Below are 26792 nucleotides of genomic sequence, written 5' to 3' on the forward strand. Positions count from 1 at the left end.
GAGCCCCTAAGTTTGTGGTAATTTGTTACAGCAAAAATAGGAAACTAATACAGATTTCAATAAGTATTTCATGAGCAGCTTCCTTTTAGAAGTAGAGCTTGCGTGGCAGCTGTAGTCTGAGTGTGAGTGTTGTAAACTTAACTATAGTTTTTTCTTAATGAATCACTAAAAATGCAAAGATTGAGACCTTTAAAAAGTAATCCAGTTTAATATAATTATACTTTAATTGGTCATCTTATTCATTCCTATTTTTAAGTGGGTTATTTTTATTTATAGACTATCACATCCTATTTTACAATATGAATGGTATTCCAAAGCAAATGCTAAAACCCATAGAAACCTTTAAAAATGAACAGATTGAAGTGGGTAGTTGGGATTGGCTAAAAATAATACATACTCGTTGAATAGATTATCGTTTCATTTTCTGTGCAGTAACAAGAGCAGAAAACTTAGATGACTTTCTGAGGCAAAGCAGTAGATCCACGGCTTAATTCTGTGCACTTCTGTTTTCTGTATTGTCACATACACATTGCTTGTAAAGCTCTGGAGAGAGAGAGCCCAATTTCTTGATCTTGCTGTTGGGAGGTGTGATTGTGGACTGAACTATAGAGGACAGAGAATCAGGAGTGAAAGTTCCATGTTATGACTGAGGTGCATTGATTGGTAAAGTGCTAGTAGCATATAGGAAGCTCTTTATTTACATATGCAGAATCAATTTCTTTTCTGATCTAACAAGTTTATTTTCTTTTTTTTTTTTAACAAGTTTATTTTCAAATTTATTGGTAAGAGCCTGTACAGAGAGCAGGTACTGTGACCCCCCACACCACTTCTTATCCTTTCACTATAATAAATCACACGATTATTCTTTTAAAAGTATAAAATCAATATGGGCAAAGTTGAGTCAACATATCTTTTTTTTTTTTTTTTTTTTTTTCTACTGCGGTATGCGGGCCTCTCACTGTTGTGGCCTCTCCCGTTGTGGAGCACAAGCTCCGGACGCGCAGGCTCAGCGGCCATGGCTCACGGGCCCAGCTGCTCCGCGGCATGTGGGATCGTCCCCGACCAGGGCACGAACCCGTGTCCCCTGCATCGGCAGGTGGACTCTCAACCACTGCGCCACCAGGGAAGCCCAACATATCCATTTTAATGTTTAAACATTTGCAAGGTAATTAATGTCTGGTGATTCTTTCCTCTGTGCATTCTGTATCTGCTAGGATGCCTTTAGCTATACGTAGCAGAAACCTTAAGTTGACTTAAAGAGTAAAGAAATATATTTTCTCTGAAAACAAGAAGTCCAGAGATGGAGCTCCTGGGTCAGTTGACTCAGTAGCTCAGCTGTCATCAGTGACTCATGTTTTTCCACCTTGCTGCACTGTCCTCCTTGGGATGTTCACTTAGGCCCCAGGCTCTCCTCCGTACAGTTGCAGTGGCTGAAGCAGTTTCAGATGTCACACCTAGACAAGACATTGTTCAGACAAAGAAGAGGACTGTCTTTTTACTGCGTTTCTTCCTCAGGAGAGAGGAAGACTTTCCAAGAATCCCCCAGTAGAATTCTCACCACTGATCTGCTGGGATTAGGTCACATGCTCATTTCTAAACAATCACTGGCAAGGGGAATGTGATCACATGACTGGTGGAATGGATGGGGGCGTGTGTCAATCACTATACTTATCTATGATTTCTGTTTTTCTGTTTACTTCTCTTGTGGCTGGTTCTTATCCATGTTTCTTTTATCTTCCAAGAATCCTGTGACTAATCTTCTTAAACTAATATATTTATCTTAAATATGTTTTGAATTCATGAGTTCTGGATGAGGGCCCGAGGGTGGTGGTATTGTTCCAAGAAGAGACCATTTTTTGGCCACTTTATGGTTTGGTTGATGTTCTGAATAGATAAGGCTTCCAAAAGCCATCAATTAGTTAAGTGCAGAATTACTATAGCTGTCTTCACGTTTTATTCAAAAGCCTGCATCTAACATTGGGAGGGGTTCCTGATTTAGGAAGTGGAATATTTTTCTCTGGAGGTCTTTAAAAAACATGATAAGTATTCAATTAACAGTATAGAGCTGTTTGTGGAAAGCAGAAGAATGAAGAGCATTCATGTTTCTAGTTTTTCACCAGACATTCATAGAGCTAAGTGTGTGCTGTATGTTGTGGAAAGAGTGAGAGGTTGACCTGTAAAGAGATAAATTGCCATGGGGCAGAGAATGGTTCTATAGATGTGAGGCCAGTGGCTGAGCGATTACACAGTGGGGAATTGAATCATCATTTACAACCGGGGGTTTCTTTGAGTGGGCAGCCATCTTTGGGGTGTGACTTCGGGAGTGCTTGTGTGATCTCTAATTTATATCCCCCTCCCCATTTGAACATGGTGCCTACTCTTCAATATTAAGAGCCTTCCTTTGGATTGCAGTAATATATCTTGAGAAGGCCTTACAAAAAGGCAGATCTGCTGTCTGGATAGGATAACCCATAAGATGTTATCGTGGATTTATTATTATTTATCAGGTTCATTACCTGGTGATTTAGGATGATTTTAATATGAAAGAAAGAGAATGTGTTTTGAATTGGTAGAAAGGTAGAATGAACTGTAGGCAAAGGTGAGGGGGTTCGGCCTTAGAGAAACTGAGCATTGGTCTGTGAGAAAATCAGAGCCTTTGTCCTCAAACGTGTCAGCTCTTCTCTTTCTTCTCCCCATCATCCTTCTTGTTCTTTTAGAACACTTAACATGTAGCTAAGACTGAACACTTAAATATAGTGCAACACGGGCTGTGACAGCAAGAAAAAGATGCTGCATAAAAGATAGTGGGAAGTGTGAGACTTCAAACAACTCTTCACTGCAACAAATGTGAGTGTATTTTGGCATATAACGTGCTAAGCTGTGTATTATGAGGTTGCTCAGGAAGTTGCCGGGCTAACGTGGTTAAATATGTGTCAGGAAGGAGAAGGAAAGAAACCTTAATCCAACGTAACCAGCACGATGTGAGTGGCAGATTGGCTAAAGCCCCCTCACCAGTGGTTCTCACTCTTGACTGGAACCCCCTGGAGAGCGACACAAGATACTGATACCTGGGTCCCACCCACGGAGCACAGCTGCCCTAGACTGGGTCTGCTGGTTGTTCCCTTGGGGTGAGGCAGCTTCTGTTTGTGAAGGGGCTGGAGAAAGAGGATTGTCAGAAGTGTTCTGTGCTCTAGGAATTGAACCTCCATTAAGTAAAGATTTACATTGCTTGTAATGATCTTTTGTGTATTGGATTAGTGTGCCTTAAAAAAAAATCCAGCTTTTTACAGTCATATTGAGATTAAAGTCAATATCCATGGTTTAGTTTTCCCAGAAAGCCCATGGTCATGTTGATTTCGGATGCACGTAGCAGTAAGTGGCAGCTTGCAGCATGCAGCACGAGCGGTAGCTGGAAGCAAGATCTTAGTTCCCGGACCGGGAGTCCTAACCACTAGACCACAGGGGGCAGTGGCTAGGGCCTGGATCCCTAATTCTTGCCTGCCTTGTCAAGAATGAATTCACGTGAGGAGGCAAAAGGTAAAGAGAAAAGTAAAAAGTTTATTGGAAAAGCAAAGTACATGTGGAAAGATGCACGGGCAAACTCAGAGAGTCGCGCCTTTGGGAAATACTTAAATCCTTTATAAAAGGGCAGTTTTCCAGGTCTTTGTCTTCCTTCTGGCCAATCATCTTGTTTTGTCCCCCCTGGCTAATTTGTCTCAGGACCCTCCCCTTAGGTGCGCACGCACCTTTCAGCCAAGATAGATCTTGACGTGAAGGCGTCTGGGAGAAGCAAGTCTCGCTGTGGCCTGGCATCGTCCCCTGACTTTTGACCTGCAAGGAGCCTTTCTGCGCGTGTGTAGTGTCTCCCTTGCCCCAAGGATGGGAAGTATATGGCCTCTTGATCCTTTACTCAAACAAGGTCTGGCTCCTCTCTGCTTCTGCCACAACTGTTATCTTAAGGCGTCCACAAGAGACAAAGCCTGGCTTTTTACCCTGTTTCAGTTGTTACGTCCATTTTGGGGTGCAAACAGGAGGCTGACTGTAAATGCCTAACCTGGAGCCCACCTATCTCCTATCTCAGGAAATGTAAACAGGAGGCTAGTTGTGAGTGTCTGGCCTGAAGCCCACTTTTTCCTGCTTCATGAAATGTAAACAGGAGGCCAGCTGTAAGTGTCTTACCTGGGGCCTGTCTGCCTCCTGCCTCAACATGACAGACTTCTACATCTGTACCATGGAGGTCTGTACCCTGACCTCTGCATCTGGAATGAGTGAGCACCTCCAGATGTGAGTTTCCTTGAGTAGGCACCTGCCTTGGAGTTACTTGGAGTTCCTTCCTGTCCTCAGATGGTACCCAGGGTTTCTGGGTTTAAGAGTAATGCCATTTACTCTTTCTTTGGAAAGAACTGAATTATTTTTCTGAGACAAGAGGAGCAGAACTCGGGTGTAGACCTCCTTTTTCCACATTAGGCAGGACACACTGATGCCAAAGTTTAAATTAGAGATTGTGATCCCTGCCTCTCCCCACCTCAGGAGAATGAGTGCTTAAGGGATGTTAGGTCTGCAGAGCAGGATGCCTTCCAAGTCCAAGAAATCATTTCTTCATAGATCTTTCCATTTGAGCTGTTGGTTACTTGCAGATTAGCAGTAGTTGGAGATTTCTAGGGGAGAAAATCTGTCCCCATGCCTGTGGTGAAAAATCTGACAAACTCAGGATTTTAGGTTTTAAATGCATTTATTTCCTGAGTTTTCCATTTATTTATTTTTAACCTGTTATATTGTAGGTATTTTTGTTAGAAGCCATAAATCCTCTTTTTAGCCTGGGGTAGGTTATAAGTAGGTTAAATACATAAAAGTGAATAGACTTCCTTCCTGCTGCCCACTTCCAACCGTGCTCGCAGATATGTTCTGAGGACACCTGTCTTGAACCAAAAATCAAAAAGATAGCTGGCCAAGGCTAAACAAGACCAGGTTCTGGCCTAAAAAGAATGTAATGTATTCTGGGTTTTTTTCTTTCATTTTGGTGTTCATGACACTTCTGATGAGCAATTATGTATAATGGCTACAGTCAAACTTTTATATTCCTTCAGCATAGGAAATGTTAAGTCATTTGGAAGGAGGAAAGGATTGATGGCATGGATGACTTTGTGGGTTGTGTTAAATTTTCTTTTTAGGACTGACAGTTAATGATTTTTCACAGCTATATGTAGGACTTTTGCACCAAGAATTTCAGGCAGACTGGAATTGAGGCTTTGAAATTCATTAATTCCAAGAGTGGTAGAACTCAGATCATTAACACACACACACACACACACACACACACACACACACACACACACACACAGAGTTCCCTTTGCCCAAGTCAGCTGTGGGACACTGCAAATTCCCTTATTCTCCTCCAAAGATTTCTTTTGAGAAAACTAGTGAGGAGTCAACTCTAAGTCTCAAACGCTAATGAGGGAAACTAGTAGAACAGAGTTAGTGGAGAGCACAGTGGCAGCCACAGCCCCATCTGCAGCTAACTCCCCTATGCATAAACCTTCCCTGGGGATGTTCCTGTGTGGAGGAAGGGAAATCAGTCTTCGTTGTTAAAACATTGATCTTTGTGCCGCTGGGTCTCTCCAGTACTTTAGTAGTAGGTTCTGTGTGATCTCAAAGAACTGCCAACCTCTCAAACTGACCTCAGGAAGCAGAGCTATTTTTGAAATTCAGAGGATTGGTGGTGCGAATTAAAAATACACCACAGCAGAAGTGAAGGAGAGATTGAATATAGAATCAAGGAATCAGAGATTTTCATCAGGTAACTCAGGGATTCAACAGTTCATGGGTAGGAAGCATTTCTTATAAGTGTATTTGTTTCTTTTATACACCCCTGATATATTCAAGGACCTCCAGGGTCTGTCTGGGGTCTGTCTTCCCTTCTCGTTTCTCTCGACTGCTTTGTCCAAGACCTCTGCCTTCAGCGGGCTGTAATCACTGTCACCAGAACATGCATCAGACATTTCCGGACCTGGCATTTTTTTTCTACCATTATTCTTTTTTCCTGGGATGGTCTTCTCCATTTTCTGTCTGTCTGCCCCCACCCCCCGCCCTGGCTCTCGCTGAAGCCTTTCCTGGCAACCCTAACTCCCACTCAGTCCTCCCCTGTGAAACTCCCCCAGCCGTTCTCGGCAGTAGGGCTCATTTCCACTCCACCATCTCATTTTGCTTAGGACTTTTTTGGAAGTGCACAATATCTAGTACTCAGCGTTGAGTACTGTTGATTGATTAAAAGGGGGTTCTCTTCCAGCTGGTAGCCATGCTGGACCTGAAGGGGACGGGACGGGAAGGGGCATGTTAAATGGAGTTACTTGGATTTGTGGAAAAAATGGTAACTGATCAGGTGCTGAGGGTTCCCCATAATGCTTATAACTGAGATTAAACTTAAATATCACATGACAGGTAGGACTTCATGTGATCTTAACTTTCTCTGGTTCTCTCTACTTACTTCAAAATAGTTTTTACATCTACAAAGCCTTTAGTAATGAACTAATTATAGCATGCCTTCAGGTCATCGGCCATAGATAACATTTTGAGGCTAGGTTTTTTTCTGGAACATAATCTAATGTTTTATTTTATTTTTTCCAGCTGTATTGATTAACATAACATTGTGTGCAACGTGTTTATTTGATACGCTTATATACTGCAAAATGATTACCGTCATAGCATTAGCTAACACCTGCACTGTGTTGAGTAACTACCTTTTCTTTTTTGTGGGCAGCAATCTAACATTTTAGAATGGGTTTTTAGAATGAGCTTGGAGTGATTCTACACCGTTTAATGAGCAGACCTTGAAAATGCTGGGCCAGCTACCTTCATTACCTTCGAATCTGAATCAGTGAGAATCAAATGATTGCATTCTCGTAGTGATCAATCATTTAAAAAACTTCCAAATAGCTAATTAGGTGCCTTAATAGCGATAAGGCCTTTGATAGCTTCTGCCGAAGAATAAAAGCAGCCATGGCATCATCTACATGGAAGTGAGAAATTTATTAAACCTGATTCGCTTTGCCACCGGATCATTGCTTCCCTGAGTCAGAGAACTGAGTTGTCTTTTTGTATCTCACTTCTGGCTGGAAGAAACTTATAGTATTTTAAATGTTTTAGGGTTCTGTTTTGAACAAATTTTTTCTCTTTTCATGTCTTTAAGGCCCTTTAAAAGGCCCTGGATCGTAGGTTCTTGTATCAAAGGTTTAAAAAAAAAGTAAATTTGGACTTGTTGATTTAGGAAGAGCCTTCTGGAACTAAAGCCAAATATCTCAGCTTCACATCATTCATCTTTATTTCTGTTAATGATCTGTGTGAGATAATAGACGTAATGCTTTCCAGAAGTTGAAGCCCTTATCTGTATTTTCATGATTAAACTATATTGAATTAGAGAATTGGAAAAAAAATCACATTTCATTCATTAGGAATGAATTTCTTATGTGAAAATTCAGCAGTCACTTTTCCTTTGGAGAGCTAAAAAAGGATTCTTGGAACTAAGCCAGAAAATAATCTCTTCATCAGCTACAGTTAATATAAACATTGATAAGGCACATTATATCTGAGGAGAGTACTCTGAACTAATTTCTTTGTAATCACAGTGCACTCGTAGGCTCAGCTGGGGAATTAGTAACATATGAAAACATCTAGTAGGCTCTTCTGGGAATTAAGAAATACAGAGAGGACTGCAAAAAAATTTCAGAAATGAAGAAACTGAGTATAAATTGTCGTCTTTGAAAAATACAGAGGAAAGTAAACAAAGATGATGTTAAAAAGCTTCCAGGGCTTCCCTGGTGGTGCAGTGGTTGAGTCCACCTGCCGATGCAGGGGACAGGGGTTTGTGCCACGGTCTGGGAAGACCCCATATGCCGTGGAGCGGGTGGGCCCGTGAGCCATGGCCGCTGAGCCTGCGCGTCCGGAGCCTGTGCTCCGCAATGGGAGAGGCCACAACAGTGAGAGGCCTGCGTACCGCAAAAAAAAAAAGAAAAAAAGCTTCCAATTATGTTAAAACAAAATTGAGAAAGTAGTGAAAACAGTGTCCTTATCTCTTGATTTGAAGTTACATGATGCTAAAGTGAATTAATCCAATGTTATAGGTCTGCTGTGTTAAGAATCTGGAATATTTGTAGTCTCCCCAGTTTGATTTGTCTTCCTTAATTTGGATCAGAGAAAGAATGCACTTAACTTTTGCATTTCAGAAAATAGAGCAATTCAGTAATTTCCCCCTCTCTACTGAGATCATAAAAAGAAGATGCTAAATCCTCAAAGCTTAGCTTAGTGATCAGGTGAGGTTGAAGTCAGCCAGTTCATTTCATTTCAGCATTTGAGAATTAATGACCACGGAATTCTGATTTTCCAACTAAGAACTTTTCTGATTTTCTGTTGGACAGAAAGATTTTTCCACAGAATCTGGCACAAAATATAGATATGTGTCCAACAAAGAATGCCCAGTTTCAATTCATGTGAAGAATCTTTAAAATAAACTTTACAAACATCCAGATTATCAAGACCCAGGGAAAGAATTTAAAACAGAGGAGTGTTTACAGCTGAGGGAATTGTGATTTATGCTTTCCACCTCTAAGTTTTCCTGCAGGGCTGAAATCTTTCTGAAATAATGGGATTTGAATTTCAAGCTGCTCCTCTTGAAAGAGGACAGCAACTGTTTGGAACAGGATGGCTTTGATGAATCCTTGGGGATAAATGCTCCAAGTAATGTCGGCAGCTTCCAACAGCATAAGGTTTGATATGAAGTCAGCCACAGGCACCAGGGTAACTACCACCTTGTTTATCACAAGCTTGATAAAGTATTGCACATCCTGCAGGACCACGACCTTGGGCTTCTGAGCCCTGCCATGTGGGAAGCGGGTGGGTGATGGAGGCCATGCACACAGAGCTAAAGTGAAGAGCTGTTGCTAGGTAGGCCTTACTATTCAGGGCTGAGCCACAGAAACCACAGATAGTTCTAAAAACAACTCATTTACTTAATCCACTAATGAAAAGGAGGTAGGGGAAAACCATGGAAAAAATCATGATGCGGGGGAAGTTTGTTGTGTTCTATTTTCTTCCTCCTTCTCCCTGGTCATCATCCTTATAATCCTCGCTTTCCACCCTTCCTTTCAGCACTGGTAGTGGCCACCCAGGACTACCCTGGGATCCAAAGAGGCTTCAGTCTTCTCTTAATCCCTTTCACTATATCAGAACACTCTTTCTTTAAGAACATGGTTTAAAGACTTTGAGGGACCATCAATAATTCATAGTTGTTAAAAGATATATTTTTATTTTTATTTATTTATTTTAAAATAAATTTATTATTTATTTATTTTATTTTTGGCTGTGTTGGGTCTTTGTTGCTTTGCGTGGGCTTTCTTTAGTTGCAGCAAGCGGGGGCTACTCTTTGTTGCGGTGTGCAGGCTTCTCATTGTGGTGGCTTCTCTTGTTGGGGAGCACAGGCTGTAGGCGCACGGACTCAGTAGCTGTGGCTTGCGGGCTCTAGAGCGCAGGCTCAGTAGTTGTGGTGCATGGGCTTAGCTGCTCCACGGCATATGGGATCTTCCCAGACCAGGGCTCAAATCCATGTCCCCTGCATTGGCAGGCGGATTCTTAACCACTGCGCCACCAGGGAAGCCCCCAAAAATATATTTTTAAAGAAGATATAATTATGATTCTTGATATAAAATGAACATGTGTCAAAGATTTTTAAAAGCTTATTAATTAATAAAGGAACCAGGCGGATGCCACAACTTGTTCAAAGGAAAGATCAAAGAATCACAAATTTACGTGGAGTCAAGGACTGTTTCAAATTTTGCTCCAACTAAACCATAAAATTTGCAAATCACTTGTGTATTGTCAAATAAACTCAAACTTTTAAACAACAACAACAAAAAAATTTACAAATGGATGCATGACAGACTTTTTCCGAGGTATGAGGGCTGTTTCTCCACTGGACAATTAATTTTCTCGTCTAGAGAAGAATTATTTGTATGGCTATCAGTTATCTGCAATTTAAAGAGTTGTGAAAGAGTCCAAAGGTGATTCAGAGCCCTAAAGGGAATCAGATAATTCTCAGGCGCTCCAACACTCTATTAAAAGAATATTCAGTAATGTCTTCCTTATCTCAAAGAATACCTTGTAGACTTAATTTGTTTGGAAGCATTTTATTGTAAAAGAATACATGTTAACTGAAAGAACTGAATGGTAGACTTTGGATAAATGGGGATGTATCTGTCAGGGAAGGTCAGTTGCTGTAACAAACAATTCCAGTCTCAGTGGCTTAACAGTAGATTTATTACTTCCCCTCTTCACAGTTCCACTGTCACTAGTTACACCTCCACCAAGTGTCTCCACTATCTTCTTGGGCCTATGTGACCTCAGTGGATCCTCTGCATCCAGCCAGGAGGCAGGAAAAAGAGGAAACTTAGGGAAGCCTGCTTGTAATTCCTCAGCCTGGAATGGACTCATTTTCCTTCCACTCAGATTCTATTGGTGAAAACTAGTCATGTGACCCCACGCGGATGAAGGTGGGGCAGATGGTGGTGGTCGTGGTCATGGTGGTTATTGCAACTTAGCTGAATCAAAACCAGCTTGGTGACCACTTGCATTTTCAGGGGTGTGCTTCCAGGGACACTTCCTCTAGGAAGGCAAACCCCAGAGAACTGAGGAAAACTCAGTTTTCTATTTATAAATTATTACTAGATCCTTAGTGATGAGCAGAACACAGTGTCAGCTCTCCAGGAGCATATGAGTCATGGGGATGAAACTCTATAATGTGAGGCAGGAAGTGACATATGCTGTGGAAAAAATGCTCTGAAAGTACATAAGGGTGAAATAGTAATTTTATTTATTTATTTATTTATTTATTTATTTAGGCTTCATTGGGTTTTCATTGCTGGGTGTGGACTTCCTCTAGTTGTGACAAGTTGGGGCTACTCTTCGTTGTGGTGCGCGGACTTCTCATTGCGGTGGCTTCTCTTGTTGCGGAGCATGGGCTCTAGGCGCGTGGCCTTCAGTAGTTGTGGCTCACAGGCTCAGTAGTTGTGGCTCGTGGGGGTCTAGAGCGCAGGCTCAGTAGTTGTGACACATGGGCTTAGTTGCTCCGTGGGATCTGGGCTCTTCCCGGACCAGGGCTCAAACCCATGTCCCCTGCTTTGGCAGGCGGATTCTTAACCACTGCACCACCAGGGAAGTCCTGAAATAGTAGTTTCAACCAAGGGGAACCATGGAAAGTATTAGAGACAACATGCAGGGCGACAGTTGAAAGCCTAGAATTTGGAGTCACGACATCCTGAATTCAAGTCTTCTCTTTGCTGCCATTGACTCTGGACAAATCTTTTACTTCTCTGAGCCTTGGTTTTCCTAACTCTGAAAAAGGGCATCATAACTGTTAGCTCATAGGGTTATTGTAACTTTACATGTGTAGGTATATACATGCAAAGTGAAGCAGAAGGTCATTTATATGAGATTTTGAAGGTTAGGTCGACTTCAACAGGCAGAGAAGGCAAGGGACCTGGTAAGAAAGACTCCTGGGTTCTGTCCTTTCCTCCGTATTTTCTCAAGGAGCTTGTATACATTGGGAGTTCCCAGTAAGACTATAGGTAAGGAGAGGGAATCCACTGCCCAGCACAAATTGGAAGACCTAGATGCTCTTGAGAGTGCAATAGTTGAATTATTTAAAAATCTGACAAGGATTTCTAGTGGCTTTTGCTGATTCATTCTTTTTTTTTTTCCAGCATGACCCAGTGGTTGTCCACCCAACACTCCATTAACCATTCGGTTTAAAGAGTGTAGTGTGAGGAGATTTAAAGTGATTGCCTGTCTTAGAGACAACACAAATAATTGATCAGAGTTTTTCACTTTTCAGATATTACTTCTTCAAGCTGTAGGTAAGGTTTCTGTGTCTTTCCTATATTTTTGCCTTTAAGGGTTATTTTTCCCCAGGTTAATTATATATTTTAATTTTTGGAACAGGATAATTATGGAATTCTGTTAGGAAAGAAAAACTCACAACATGACTATTTTCAGGACATTTAGTATAAAGGCAGTAGCATTAAGATGTGAACTTGGAAATTGTGAGTCTTTTGTACGACTTAGTAGCCTCATGCAATTTTATATCCAACTTCTCTGTGTCCTGAATGTCTTAACAGTCATTTTATACAGCTGAGCGTAATCCTTAGGAAAAAGCAGGTGCGGTGCTTCTTGACTGTTAACGTGCATCCAGATCACCTGGGGATCCTGATAAAATGTGGGTTCTGATTCAGTAGGTCTGAGGAGAGGTCTCAGATGCTGCATTGCTTCCAGGAGATGTCTATGCTGCTGGTCTGTGGACCACACTGTGAGGGGCAAGGGGCCAATGGGCATACTTTTTATATGGGAAGTTGAGGAAGCCTTACTTGGGAGATTAAGGGGTCTAGAGGTCTTTTTAAAAAGGAGTTAGAATTTTATAGTGTCTGCTTTCATTAAAGCTGCAGTTGGTTGGTCCTCTCTGTCCTCCATTAAGGACAGAATTTTCTAGATCCTTAGACTAGTTAGTTTTGGCTGTGCTTTAAAGTGTTTACTTATTTAATTTATTATTATTATTTTTTTACTCTTAATGATAGCGACAAGGGCATTTCATCTGTCTCTGCCTTAGTATCCTCAAAAGTAAAACCACCTGGCTGTTACCTACTGCAGAGGAGGAATGAGGATGGACTCTGCCACTCTTGGCTAGTGTGTGTAATCTTACTGACAGGTCTTCTTACTGTGAATCCAGCTACTCAGATCATTTCCATGGTTATTATCTGTGCTTATAAGAAGTTTGGAATTTTAGAACTTCCCTGTGGCTCGTAAGAGCAAAGTGCCAAGGAAGCCACTCCCCAGCTCCCTTCAGGTAAGGATCACAGGCTGAATCCTAAAGAAGAGCCACGTGAATGTGCCATTTATCACGGGAGAGTCCCAGTCAGAGCAGATTAGAACAGGGCAAATCCAGCCCTGCTCTTGGGAGAAAAAACATCAAAGTACATACTTCTTCAAATTTTTTATTGAACACCTACCTTTTACATAGCATTTTTAGGGGCACATAAATGTAGAGTAAAATTACCACCAGTTGTTGCTGGGTGCTTGCTCTGTACTCATATTGCAAAGCGCTTGATTTACTTTGCATCATTTAGCTCTCATAGGTAGATATCATTGTTCCCTGTTCACACTTAGGGGAACATCTGGGTGTCCCACAGGTCAGAATGGCTCCCAAATTTCCATGGTCTCAAAATGGCTGTGACATTTCCAGGTATCACATCCTGATGTGATAATGGCCAGCAGAAAAGAGGGATCATCTCTTCCTTACTATCTTTTAAAAGAAGGAAGACTCCTAAAAGCTGCTCAAAGGTCTTCCTTCATCTCTCATTGTCTGTAGTTATATCATGTGCTCATGTCTAAACCAATCACTAGCAAAAGAAATAGAACTACAATGGTCCCATTGCATTAATCTAGGGGTCAAGAGAGTATACATCAAATTCATCCTGATGCCTGTTCTTTAAATAAAGTTTTATTAGAACACAGCCCCACCCATTTTTTTTACCTATGGCCTATGGTTGCTTTCACCCTACCACAGGGGTCCCCAACCCCCGGGCCGCAGACTGGTACCAGTCCGGCCTGTTAGGAACCGGGCCACACAGCAGGAGGTGAGTGGAGGGTGAGCGAGTGAAGCTTCATTTGCTGCTCCCCATTGCTGACATTACTGCCGGAACCATCCCCTGCTCTCCCCACCCCCATCCATGGAAAAATCATCTTCCACGAAACCGATCCCTGGTGCCTAAAAGGTTGGGGACTGCTGCCCTACAACATCAGAGTGGAGTAGTTGCAACAGAGACCTTATGGCGCTGCAAAGCCAAAAATATTTACTGTCTGGTGCTTTATAGAAAAGGTTTGCTTACTATTGGCTTAGATGAGTCAGAATCCACATCCTGCACCAAAGAGGGGATATTTGGATAGAATTGGGGTTCTATCAACAAAGGAGTGAGTGGCTGTTGGCTAGGCCACCAGCAGTGACTGCTACAGAAGGGCATCTTTCTTCCAATGAAGCAGATGTGCTTTGAAGGACATTTGTGTAGGAAGGTAGCTGTAACCTCAATGACAGTACAGCCTCCTAGGCTGAGGCTAGGTATAGAGTATTAAATGGGAATAAAAATAGAAAGAAGCAGAAGTGATGTCTCCTAGGTCTTGGCGTGTGGAAGATGTGAACAATCCTTCCAAAATTCAGACCACTGGGAATTCCCTGGTGGTCCAGTGATTAGAACTCAGTGCTCTCACTGCTATGGGCCTGGCTTTGATCCCTGGTCGGGGAACTAAGATCCCACAAGTCAGCAGTGTGGCAAAAAAAAAAAAAAAATATTCAGACCACTAAACAAGTGCCAGGTCCCATGTAGTTCCCAGTGGTCACATGAAGTTGTGACAGGGAGCAGAGCAGCTCCTAAGCTTTTGTCTTGCCCTGGTGACCGTTTTAAAGTCTGAAGATGAAGGAGACAAGAGGAACTGCAAATCCAAACAAGGCAGAACTGCTAGCTGAAATGTAAGAGGCAATGTCCATTTCATCTTAAGGTAGGAGGGATTGCTGGGCTTATTTAACCGTACTCTGGACTTCAGCAAAGCAAATGTCAGGAAGCTAAGAAAGTAGTCTTATCTCTGTTCATTAACTCTAAATGGCACACAACTCAAGACTGGTATGATTGGTACTAGTTCCTAAAAATTTCTGTTAACTAAAATGATAGTACAACTAAAAATGAACCTGATGAAGAAGAAAAGGGTGGAATTTTAAAGACCAATGTGGTTTCAAGAGGAATTTGGATTTCAGAAGATGTGTGTGTGTGAGCAGTGGAGTCATAAAGAGGAGATATGGAGATATGTATATGTATAGCTGATTCACTTTGTTATACAGCAGAAACTAACACACCATTGTAAAGCAATTATACTCCAATAAAGGTGTTAAAAAAAAAGAAAAATGTGGATTCAAACCCTGGTTGTATCACTTACTAACTTGGCGAACTTGAGAGCATTATTTGACCTCTCTCAGCCTCAGTTTCTCCATTTGTAAGTTAGGATATAATTTTTACCCATACAGAGTATTCTTGGAGGCCAGTGTATCCACTCTTGCTCTTGACCTCATTTTTTTCACTTTGAGACATTGTTGCATCAGTTGTCACTCTTGAAAATCTTTAGATCTTACTTATCCTTATAGGGAACAAAACCTTTTATAACTAATGTGTCATTAATGGCTAAGAGTGGGTTAGCTCAGGGGCCATTAGGTTGTTTCCTTCAGCCTCCCCACCCCCTGCTCTGTGTGCCTACCAGATACACACTACCACGCACTCTGTGGGGCCCTCATGGGGCTTAAGAATGGTCTGGGGCATTGGCCATGGTGTGGAGAGCTCACAGGGTATTCAGAGGGGACTAAGCAAGGTTACGGCATGGACAGACATCACTGCTGCTGGCCAGTCAGGCTGAGGCCTTGATGCAGACAAAACAAAGTCCTGGTAGGTGGCCCTGACAGGAGGATCCAGCGGCTCAAGCCTGGGTTCAGCGGTGTGTTCTTGGCAGGGCAGTTGGTCTGCAGGCAGGCAGCAGTCGCTCTCACGTGACTCCTGGGCACTCAGGTGATGCTCTTTCAAGTTCCCCTTTCCCAAGTCTCCTCTTATCAGGTGGTGGCTCTCTTGCTCTCTTGGTCAGCTTCCCTAGGACCAACTTTCAATCCTACTGGGTTGCATATTTTTTCTTTTTGTTTTTAATCCAAGTAACATTGGTTTATAACATTACATAAGTTGCATGTGTACAACATTGTATTTATACTTCTGTACACCCTACAGCATGCTCACCACCAGAAATTTAGTTTCCATTCATCATCATACAGTTCATCCTCTTTACCCACTTTGCCTTCCCCCCAACTCCTTCCCCTCTGGTAACCCCTACTCTGTTCTCTATATCTACTTGTTTGTTTTTATTTAGTTTGTTCATTTATTTTGTTTGTTTTTTACAAATTTTTTTAAAAAAATTTATTTAGTTAATTTATTTTTGGCTGTGTTGGGTCTTCGTTGCTGTGTGTGGGCTTTCTCTAGTTACGGCAAGTGGGGGCTACTCTTCATCGAGGTGTGCAGGCTTCTCATTTCAGTGGCTTCTCTTGTTGAGGAGCACGGGTTTTAGGCGCGTGGGCTTCAGTAGTTGTGGCATGCAGTTTCAGTAGTTGTGGCTCGCAAGCTCTAGAGCACAGGCTCAGTAGCTGTGGAGCATGAACTTAGCTGCTCCGCGGCATGTGGGATCTTCCTGGATGAGGGCTCAAACCTGTGTCCCCTGCATTGGCAGGCAGACTCTTAACCACTGCACCACCAGGGAAGCCCTGTTTGTTTGCTTTTTATATTCCTCATATGAGTGAAATCAAACAGTATTTGTCTTTCTCCATCTGACTTATTTCACTTAGGATAATACCCTCAAGGTCCATCCATGTTGTCACAAATGGCAAGATTTCATCTTTTTTATGTCTAATATTCCATTGTATATCTATACATCACATGTTTTTTATCCATTCATGTGTTGGTGGACACTTAGGTTGTTTCCATATCTTGGCTATTATAAATAATGCAATATAGATTTCAAATTAGTGTTTTTGTATTCTTTGGATAAATATGCAGAAGTGGGATAGCTGGATCATATGGTAGTTCTATTCTTTTTTTTTTTTTTTTTTTTTTTGCGGTACGCGGGCCTCTCACTGTTGTGGCCTCTCCCGTTGCGGAGCACAGGCTCCGGACGCGCAGGCTCAGCGGCCATGGCTCACGGGCCCAGCCGTTCCGCGGCATGTGGGATCTTCCCAGACCGGGGCACGAACCCGCGTCCCCTGCATCGGCAGGCCGACTCTCAACCACTGCGCCACCAGGGAAGCCCGGTAGTTCTATTCTTAAGGTTTTGAAGACTATCCATACTGTGTTCCATAGCAGTTGCACCAATTTCCATTCCTGCCAACAGTGTATGAGTGTTCCAGGTCTCACTTGTTAACTCTCCTCCTTTCCAGCTTCTCTTGCTTTATTAGCTCCTACACCCATTTTTATCCCTCTTCCATTTTTCAAAGCTTTGTTCTCTCTTTCTTTCCAAAGAAATAAATATCTGGGTTGAAGTGAAAATAAACTTAGTCCTTTAATATCACTGAGCTACTTGCATAGGGAAGAAAAGATTGGACTTTCTTTCTTTCTTTCTTTCTCTCTCTCTCTTTCTTTCTCTTCCTTCCTTCCTTATTTCCTCTCTTCTCCCTACCCCCTCTTTCCTTCTTTCTTCCTTCCTTCCTTTCTTTCTTCCTTCCTTCCTTCCTTTCTTTCTTTCTTTCTTTCTTTCTTTCTTTCTTTCTCTCTCTCTCTTTCTTTCTCTTCCTTCCTTCCTTATTTCCTCTCTTCTCCCTACCCCCTCTTTCCTTCTTTCTTCCTTCCTTCCTTTCTTTCTTCCTTCCTTCCTTCCTTTCTTTCTTTCTTTCTTTCTTTCTTTCTTTCTTTCTTTCTTTCTTTCTTTCTTTCTTTCTTCCTTTTTTCCTTTCTTCCTTTCTTTCTTCTTTTTCTTTTCTTTCCTTTCCATAACACTAGATAGCAGTGATTCTTAGGAAAAAAAAGGATAATGATTTGAAAACTTAGGGGGTCACTCATCCCTGGCTTCATTCCCACAATGATTTCCATATGGATATCTCTTCCATTTCCATAAGCTTTCAGAGAAGAGGATTTGATCATCTTCCCTGGAAACTTATTACATTGCTCAATGATGAGAAAATTCTTCAACAACAAAAATAACATACACTTCTTGCATGTTTCATATGTACCAGGTATTGGCTATGATGCTAACATAGAAAAATTGATTTTTTAATTTATTATTTTTAATTGATGTGTAGTTGATTTACAATATTATACTAATTTTAGATGTACAACATACTGATTTTGTATTTTTATAGATTATACTCCATTTAACGTTATTATAAAATAATGGCTATGTTTCCCTGTGCTCTACAATATATCCTTGTAGCTTATTTATTTTACACATAGTAGTTTGTACCTCTTAATCCCCTACCCCTATCTTGCCCCTCTCCCTTCCCTCTCCTCAGTAGTAACCACTAATTTGTTCTCTATGTATGTTTCTGTTTTGTTATATTCATTCATTTGTTTTATTTTTTAGATATCACTTATAAGTAATAACATATGGTATTTCTCTTTCTGTGTCTGACTTATTTCACTAAGCCTACTACCGTTTAGGTCTAAGCATGTTGTTGCAAACAGCAGACTTTCATTCTTTTTTATGATTGAATAATATCCCATTATTATATATCAATATATACCATATCTTCTTTATCCATTCATCTGTTGATGGGCATTTAGGTTGCTTTCATATCTTGGCTATTGTAAATAATGCTGCTATGAACATTGGGGTGTGTGTTTTCATTTTCTTTGTATATACCCAGGAGTGGAATTGCTGGATCACATGGTAGCTCTATTTTTAGTTTTCTGAGGACTCTCCATACTGTTTTCTACAGAGGCTGGACCAATTTACATTCCCACCAATAATGTACAAGAGTTCCTTTTTCTCCTCATCCTCACCAACATTTGTTAGTTGTAGACTTTTTTTTTTTTGCGGTACGCGGGCCTCTCACTGTTGTGGCCTCTCCTGTTGCGGAGCACAGGCTCCGGACGCGCAGGCTCAGCGGCCATGGCTCACGGGCCCAGCCGCTCCGCGGCATGTGGGATCTTCCCGGACCGGGGCATGAACGCGTGTCCCCTGCATCGGCAGGCGGACTCTCAACCACTGTGCCACCAGGGAAGCCCCTTTAATCCATTTTGAATTTATTTTTGTATATGGCCTGAGAAAATGCTCTAATTTCATTGTTTTACAGAAAACCTGATTTAATCCTCCCAGTAACCCTAAGAGATAGTAATGTTTTCTCCATTTTAACTATGAAGAAATTTAAGATCAAGTTCATACATTCAACAAGTGGCAGAGCCAAGAATTAAACCCACATCTTTATTTGGTTGTGAAAATGCTGCTCTTTTTAAAAATTGAATTATAGTTGATTTACAATATTGTGTTAGTTTCAGGTATACAGCAAAGTGATTCAGATATATATGTATTTTTCAGATTATTTTCCATTATAGGTTTTTACAAGATATTGAATATAGTTCCCTGTGTTTTACAGTAAATCCTTTTTGTTTATTTCATATATAGTAGTTTGTAGCTGTTAGTCCTATACTGCTAGCTTATCCCCCCCCTCCCCCCGCAATCCCTTTCCCCTTTGGTAACCATAAGCTTGTCTTCTGTGTCTGAGAGTCTGTTTCTGTTTTGTACATAGATTCATTTGTATTATTTTTTTAGATTCCACATATAAGTGATATCATATAATATTTGTCTTTCTCTGTCTGACTGGCTTTACTTAGTATGATATTCTCTGGGTCCATCCATGTTGCTGCAAATGGCAATATTCCATTCTTTTTAATGGCTGAATAGCATTCCATTGTATATATATATATCCCACCTTCTTGAACCAATCATCTGTTGATGGGCATTTGGGTTGCTTCCATGTCTTGGCTATTATAAATAGTGCAGCTATGAACATTGGGGTGCATGTATCTTTTTGAAATAGAGTTTTTATCTTTTCTGGATACATGCCCAGGAGTGGGATTGCTGGATCATATGGTTGCTCTATGAAAATGCTGCTCTTAATGTATGAACCCAAATCCCTCTCACAGTTTTGGGAGCCCCATGCTGGAGCTAGCACTTACTGAATTGCAAGAGCCAATTGTTAAAGTTTCAGGAATTTTGTAAACCAATTGTTAAATCCAGCCATTATTAAAAATCAAATTATTATTATATAAATTAAACTTACATTTAAATAAATTTAATTTAGTTAATAAGGTAAAATTAAACTTAAATAAATTATATTAAAAATAGAAGTAAACATACTCAAAACTTTTCATTTCCTAATTATTCTACTACATTTTAGTTCTCTCTGTGCTCTTGAGGTTATTTACATCTATTGTGTCTGTATGGTGGAAGTGCTATATAATGGTGGTCTGCTGTGTCTCTTTTCCCAACTCTGCATTCAGTGATGTCATATTGATAACTTAGAATTGGCTATGGTGGGAATAATTATACCATAGAAATGGGCAAATGCTAGAAATCAGGGCTTGATTTACTGTTCTGTTGATTGTCTAGAATTAAAGTGATGGAGAAAAACCTTAATAATGCAGATAAAAAGTGTGTTGTGTCTAATGCCAAAGCTGAGAGTGGCTTCAGTTTAATGAATATAATTTTTATCAGGATGAGGAATAGCTGAACAGTAGATTACACATCAGATTTAATGACAGTAAATGTATTGAGAAAAGAGTTAGTGGGATGGGGTGCAACTCCACTTGTCAAATCATAGATGAGTTGCAACCATAGGTTACTTACAGCTAGAAAAGTTTGGCAGAAACTAATGAAAGGGTGGAACCAGAGAGTTGGCACCACACACAACACCTTTGGTATTTATGCCTTGTGTTTCTTTCGCACCTTAATTCACTGGCAAGCATCCCTCGTACCAAATTGAGCTGTGTGACTGACAGGGTCTTGGTGCTCCGGCCGGGTGTTAGGCCTGTGCCTCTGAGGTGGGAGAGCTGAGTTCAGGACACTGGTCCACCAGAGACCTCCCAGCTCCATGTAACATCAAATGGCAAAAGCTCTCCCAGAGATCTCCATCTCAATGCTAAGACCCAGCTCCACTCAACGACCAGCAAGCTACAGTGCTGGACACCCTATGCCAAATAACTAGCAAGACAGGAGCACAACCCCACCCATTAGCAGAGAGGCTGCCTAAAATCATAAGATTACAAACCCCAAAACATACCACTGGACTCGGTCCTGCCCACCAGAAAGACAAGATCCAGCCTCATTCACCAGAACACAGGCACTAGTCCCTTCCACCAGGAAGCCTACAACCCACAGAACCAACCTTAGCCACTGGGGGCAGACACCAAAAACAATGGGAACTACAAACCTGCAGCCTGCGAAAAGGAGACCCCAAACACTGTAAGTTAAGCAAAATGAGAAGACAGAGAAACACACAGCAGATGAAGGAGCAAGGTAAAATCCCACCAGACTAAACAAATGAAGAAGAAATAGGCAGTCTACCTGAAAAAAAATTCAGAGTAATGATAGTAAAGATGATCCAAAATCTTGGAAATAAAATGGAGAAAATACAAGGAACATTTAACAAGGACCTAGAAGAACTAAAGAGCAAACAAAAAATGATGAACAACACAATAAATGAAATTAAAAATTCTCCAAAAGGAATCATTAGCAGAATAACTGAGGCAGAAGAACAGATAAGTGACCTGGAAGATAAAATAGTGGAAATAACTACTGCAGAGCAGAATAAAGAAAAAAGAATGGGGACTTCCCTGGTGGTGCAGTGGTTAAGAATCTGCCTGCCAATGCAGGGGACACGGGTTTGATCCCTGGACTGGGAGGATCCCACATGCTGTGGAGTGGCTGAGCCCATGTGCCACAACTACCGAGCCTGTGTGCCTACAGCCTGTGCTCTGCAATGGGAGAGGCCGCCGCAATGAGAAGTCCACTCACCATAGAGAAGAGTAGCCCCCACTTGCCTCAACTAGAGAAAGCCCAAGCACAGCAATGAAGACCCAATGCAGCCAAAAATAAATTAATTAATTAAAAAAAAAAGAATGAAAAGAATTGAGGACAGTCTTAGAGACCTCTGGGACAACATTAAACGTACCAACATTCAAATTATAGGAGTCCCAGAAGAAGAAGAGAAAAGGAAAGGGACTGAGAAAATATTTGAAGAGATTATAGTTGGAAACTTCCCTAATATGGGAAAAGAAATAGTCAGTCAAGTCCAGGAAGCACATAGAATCCCATACAGGATATATCCAAGGAGAAACATGCCAAGACACATATTAATCAAACTATCAAAAATTAAATACAAAGAAAAAAATATTAAAAACAGCAAGGGAAAACAACAAATAACATACAAGGGAATCCCCATAAGCTTATCAGCTGATCTTTCAGCAGAAACTTTGCAAGCCAGAAGGGACTGGCAGGACATATTTAAACTGGTGAAAGGGAAAAACCTACAACCAAGATTACTCTACCCAGCAAGGATCTCATTCAGATTTGACGGAGAAATAAAAACCTTTACAGACAAGCAAAAGTTAAGAGAATTCAGCACCACCAAACCAGCTTTACAACAAACGCTAAAGGAACTTCTCTAGGCAGGAAACACTATAGAATGAAAAGACCTACAATAACAAACCCAAAACAATTAAGAAAATGGTAATAGGAACATACATATTGATAATTATCTTAAATGTAAATAGATTAAATGCTCCAACCAAAAGACATAGACTGGCTGAATGGGTACAAAAACAAGACCCGTATATATGCTGTCTACAAGAGACCCACTTCAGACCTAGGGACACATACAGACGGAAAGTGAGGGGATGGAAAAAGGTACTCCATGCAAATGGAAATCAAAAGAAAGCTGGAGTAGCAATTCTCATATCAGACAAAATAGACTTTAAAATAAAGACTATTACAAGAGACAAAGGACACTACATAATGATCAACGGATCAATCCAATAAGAAAATATAGCAATTGTAAATATTTATGCACCCAACATAGGAGCACCTCAATATATAAGGCAAATGCTAACAGCTATAAAAGGGGAAAGCGACAGTAACACAATCATAGTAGGGGACTTTAACAGCCCACTTTCACCAATGGACAGATCATGCAAAATGAAAATAAATAAGGAAGCACAAGCTTTAAATGATACATTACACAAGATGGACTTAATTGATATTTATAGGACATTCCATCCAAAAACAACAGAATACACTTTCTTCTCAAGTACTCACGGAACATTCTCCAGGGTAGATCATATCTTGGGTCACAGATCAAGCCTTGGTAACTTTAAGAAAATTGAAATCATATCAAGTATCTTTTCTGACCACAATGCTATGAGACTAGATATCAATTACAGGAAAAAGTCTGTAAAACATACAAACACATGGAGGCTAAACAATATACTACTTAATAACCAAGAGATCACTGAAGAAATCAAAGAGGAAATCATAATATACCTAGAAACAAATGACAATGAAAACTCGATGACCCAAAACCTATGGGATGCAGCAAAAGCAGTTCTAAGAGGGAAGTTTATAACAATACAGTCCTACCTCAAGAAACAAGAAGCATCTCAAATAAACCACCTAACTTTACACCTATGGCAATTAGAGAAAGAAGAACAAAAAATCCCCAAAGCTAGCAGAAGAAAAGAAATCATAAAGATCAGATCAGAAATAAATGAAAAAGAAATGAAGGAAACAGTAGCAAAGATAAACAAAACTAAAAGCTGGTTCTTTGAGAAGATAAACAAAATTAATAAACCATTAGCCAGACTCATCAAGAAAAAAAGGGAGAAGACTCAAATCAATAGAATTAGAAATGAAAAAGGAGAAGTAACAACTGACACGGCAGAAATACAAAGGATTATGAGAGATTATTACAGGCAACTATATGCCAATAAAGTGGACAACCTGGAAGAAATGGACAAATTCTTAGAAAAACACAACCTTCCGAGACTGAACCAGGAAGAAATAGAAAATATAAACAGACCGATCACAAGCACTGAAATTGAGACTGTGATTAAAAATCTTCCAAGAAACAAAAGCCCAGGACCAGATGGCTTCACAGGCGAATTTTATCAAACATTTAGAGAAGAGCTAACACCTATCCTTCTCAAACTCTTCCAAAATATAGTAGAGGGAGGAACACTCCCAAACTCATTACACGAGGCCACCATCACCCTGATACAAAAACCAGACAAAGATGTCACAATGAAAGAAAACTACAGGCCAATATCACTGATGAACATAGATGCAAAAATCCTCAACAAAATACTAGCAAACAGAATCCAACAGCACATTAAAAGGATCATACACCATGATCAAGTGGGGTTTATCCCAGGAATGCAAGGATTCTTCAATATATGCAAATCAATCAATGTGATAAACCATATTAACCAACTGAAGGAGAAAAACCATATGATCATCTCAGTAGATGCAGAAAAAGCTTTCAACAAAATTCAACACCCATTTATGATAAAAACCTTCCAGAAAGTAGGCATAGAGCGAACTTACCTCAACATAATAAAGGCCATATATGACAAACCCACAGCCAACATCGTTGTCAATGGTGAAAAACTGAAACCATTTTCACTAAGATCAGGAACAAGACAAGGTTGTCCACTGTCACCAATATTATTCAACATAGTTTTGGAAGTTTTAGCCACAGCAATCAGAGAGAAAAAGAAATAAAAGGAATCCAAATTGGAAAAGAAGAAGTAAAGCTGTCACTGTTTGCAGATTACATGATACATGCATAGAGAATCCTAAAGATGCTACCAGAAAGCTACTAGAGCTAATCAATGAATTTGGCAAAGTAGCAGGAAACAAAATTAATGCACAGAAATCTCTTGCATTCCTCTACATTAATGATGAAAAATATGAAAGAGAAGACAAGGAAACATTCCCATTTACCACTGCAACAAAAAGAATAAAATACCTAGGAATAAACCTACCTAAGGAGACAAAAGACCTGTATGCAGAAAACTATAAGACACTGATGAAAGAAATTAAAGATGATACAAACAGATGGAGAGATATACCATGTTCTTGGATTGGAAGAATCAACATTGTGAAAATGACTCTACTACCCAAAGCAATCTACAGATTCAATGCAATCCCTATCAAACTACCAATGACATTTTTCAAAGAACTAGAACAAAAATAATTCACAATTTGTATGGAAACACAAAAGACCCTGAATAGCCAAAGCAATCTTGAGAAGGAAAAGCAGAGCTGGAGGAATCAGGCTCCCAGATTCAAACTAAACTACAAAGCTACAGTAATCAAGACAGTATGGTACTGGCACAAAAACAAGAATACAGATCAATGGAACAGGATAGAAAGCCCAGAGATAAACCCATGCAGATATGGTCACCTTATCTTTGATAAAGGAGGCAAGAATATACAATGGAGAAAAGACAGCCTCTTCAATAGATGGGAAAACTGGACAGCTACATGTAAAAGAATGAAATGAGAACACTCCCTAACACCATACACAAAAATAAATTCAAAATGGATTAAAGACCTAAATGTAAGGCCAGACACGATAAAATTCTTAGAGGAAAACATAGGCAGAACACTCTATGACATAAATTACAGCAAGATCCTTTTGACCCACCTCCTAGAGAAATGGAAATAAAAGCAAAAATAAACAAATGGGACCTAATGAAACTTCAAAGCTTTTGCACAGCAAAGGAAAACATAAAGAAGAGGAAAAGACAAGTTCAGAACGGGAGAAAATATTTACAAATGAAGCAACTGACAAAGGATTAATCTCCAACATTTGCAAGCAGCTCATGCAGCTCAATATCAATAAAACGAGCAACCCAATCCAAAAATGGGCAGAAGACCTAAATAGACATTTGTCCAAAGAAGATATACAGATTGCCAACAAACACATGAAAGAATGCTCAACATCACTAATCATTAGAGAAATGCAAATCCAAACTACAATGAGATATCACCTCACACCAGTCAGAATGGCTATCATGAAAAAATCTACAAACAATAAATTCTGGAGAGGGTGTGGGGAAAGGGGAACCCTCTTGTACTGTCGGTGGGAATATAAATTGATACAGCCACTATGGAGAACAATATGGAGGTTCCTCAGAAAACTAAAAATAGAACTACCATACAGCCCAGAAATCCCACTACTGGGCATATACCCTGAGAAAACCATAATTCAAAAAGAGTCATGTACCACAGTGTTCACTGCAGCTCTATTTACAATAGCCAGGACATGGAAGCAACCTAAATGCCCATCGACAGATGAATGGATAAAAAAGATGTGGCACATATATACAATGGAATATACTCAGCCATAAAAATAAATGAAATTGAGTTATTTGTAATGAGGTGGATGGACCTAGAGGCTGTCATACAGAATGAAGTAAGTCAGAAAGAGAAAAACAAATATCGTATTCTAACACATATATATGGAATCTAAAGAAAAAAATGGTTCTGAAGAACCTAGGGGCAGGACAGGAATAAAGACTTAAACATAGAGAATGGACTTGAGGACACGGGAAGGGGGAATGGTAAGCCGGGACGAAGTGAGAGAGTGACATGGACTTACATATACTACCAAATGTAAAATAGATGAGTAGTGGGAAGCAGCCGCATAGCAAAGGGAGATCAGCTTGGTGCTTTGTGACTCCCTAGAGGGATAGGATAGGGAGGGTGGGAGGGAGGGAGACGCAAGAGGGAGGAGATATGGGGACATATGTATATGTATAGCTGATTCACTTTGTTATATAAAGCAGAAACTAACACACCATTGTAAAGCATTTATACTCCAATAAAGATGTTAAAAAAAAAACTAATGAAAGCATTCTGTAAGAATCAATTGGCTGTATAAGATTTACAATAAAGAATATTATGTCTCTTATGGCTGTTTGTACATTGTGTGCTACACATGCTTTTATATCAATAAAATTTATAACACACACACACACACACACACACACACACACACACACACACACACACACCTTTTCTCAGGAGAATTTGTTGTTAAGCATTTACCAGTGTATCACTGCCATCCCCACTTGTTTGGTCCTCAGTGGAAATGAAGAACATTTGCAACCATGCTACTTATGGAGTTC

The 26792-nt window shown here is 40.4% G+C and overlaps 1 protein-coding gene across 2 annotated transcripts in view; it reads left to right on the forward strand.

The window, feature by feature from the left end:
- The window catches only part of ARMH4 (armadillo like helical domain containing 4), a 138832-nt gene that overhangs the window by 51738 nt on the left and 60302 nt on the right, over positions 1-26792 (forward strand). The gene's annotated exons all lie outside the window — the stretch shown is intronic.

This window comes from Delphinus delphis, chromosome 2 (genome assembly GCF_949987515.2).
Source record: "Delphinus delphis chromosome 2, mDelDel1.2, whole genome shotgun sequence".
In the NCBI taxonomy this organism is placed as follows: Eukaryota; Metazoa; Chordata; class Mammalia; order Artiodactyla; family Delphinidae; genus Delphinus; species Delphinus delphis.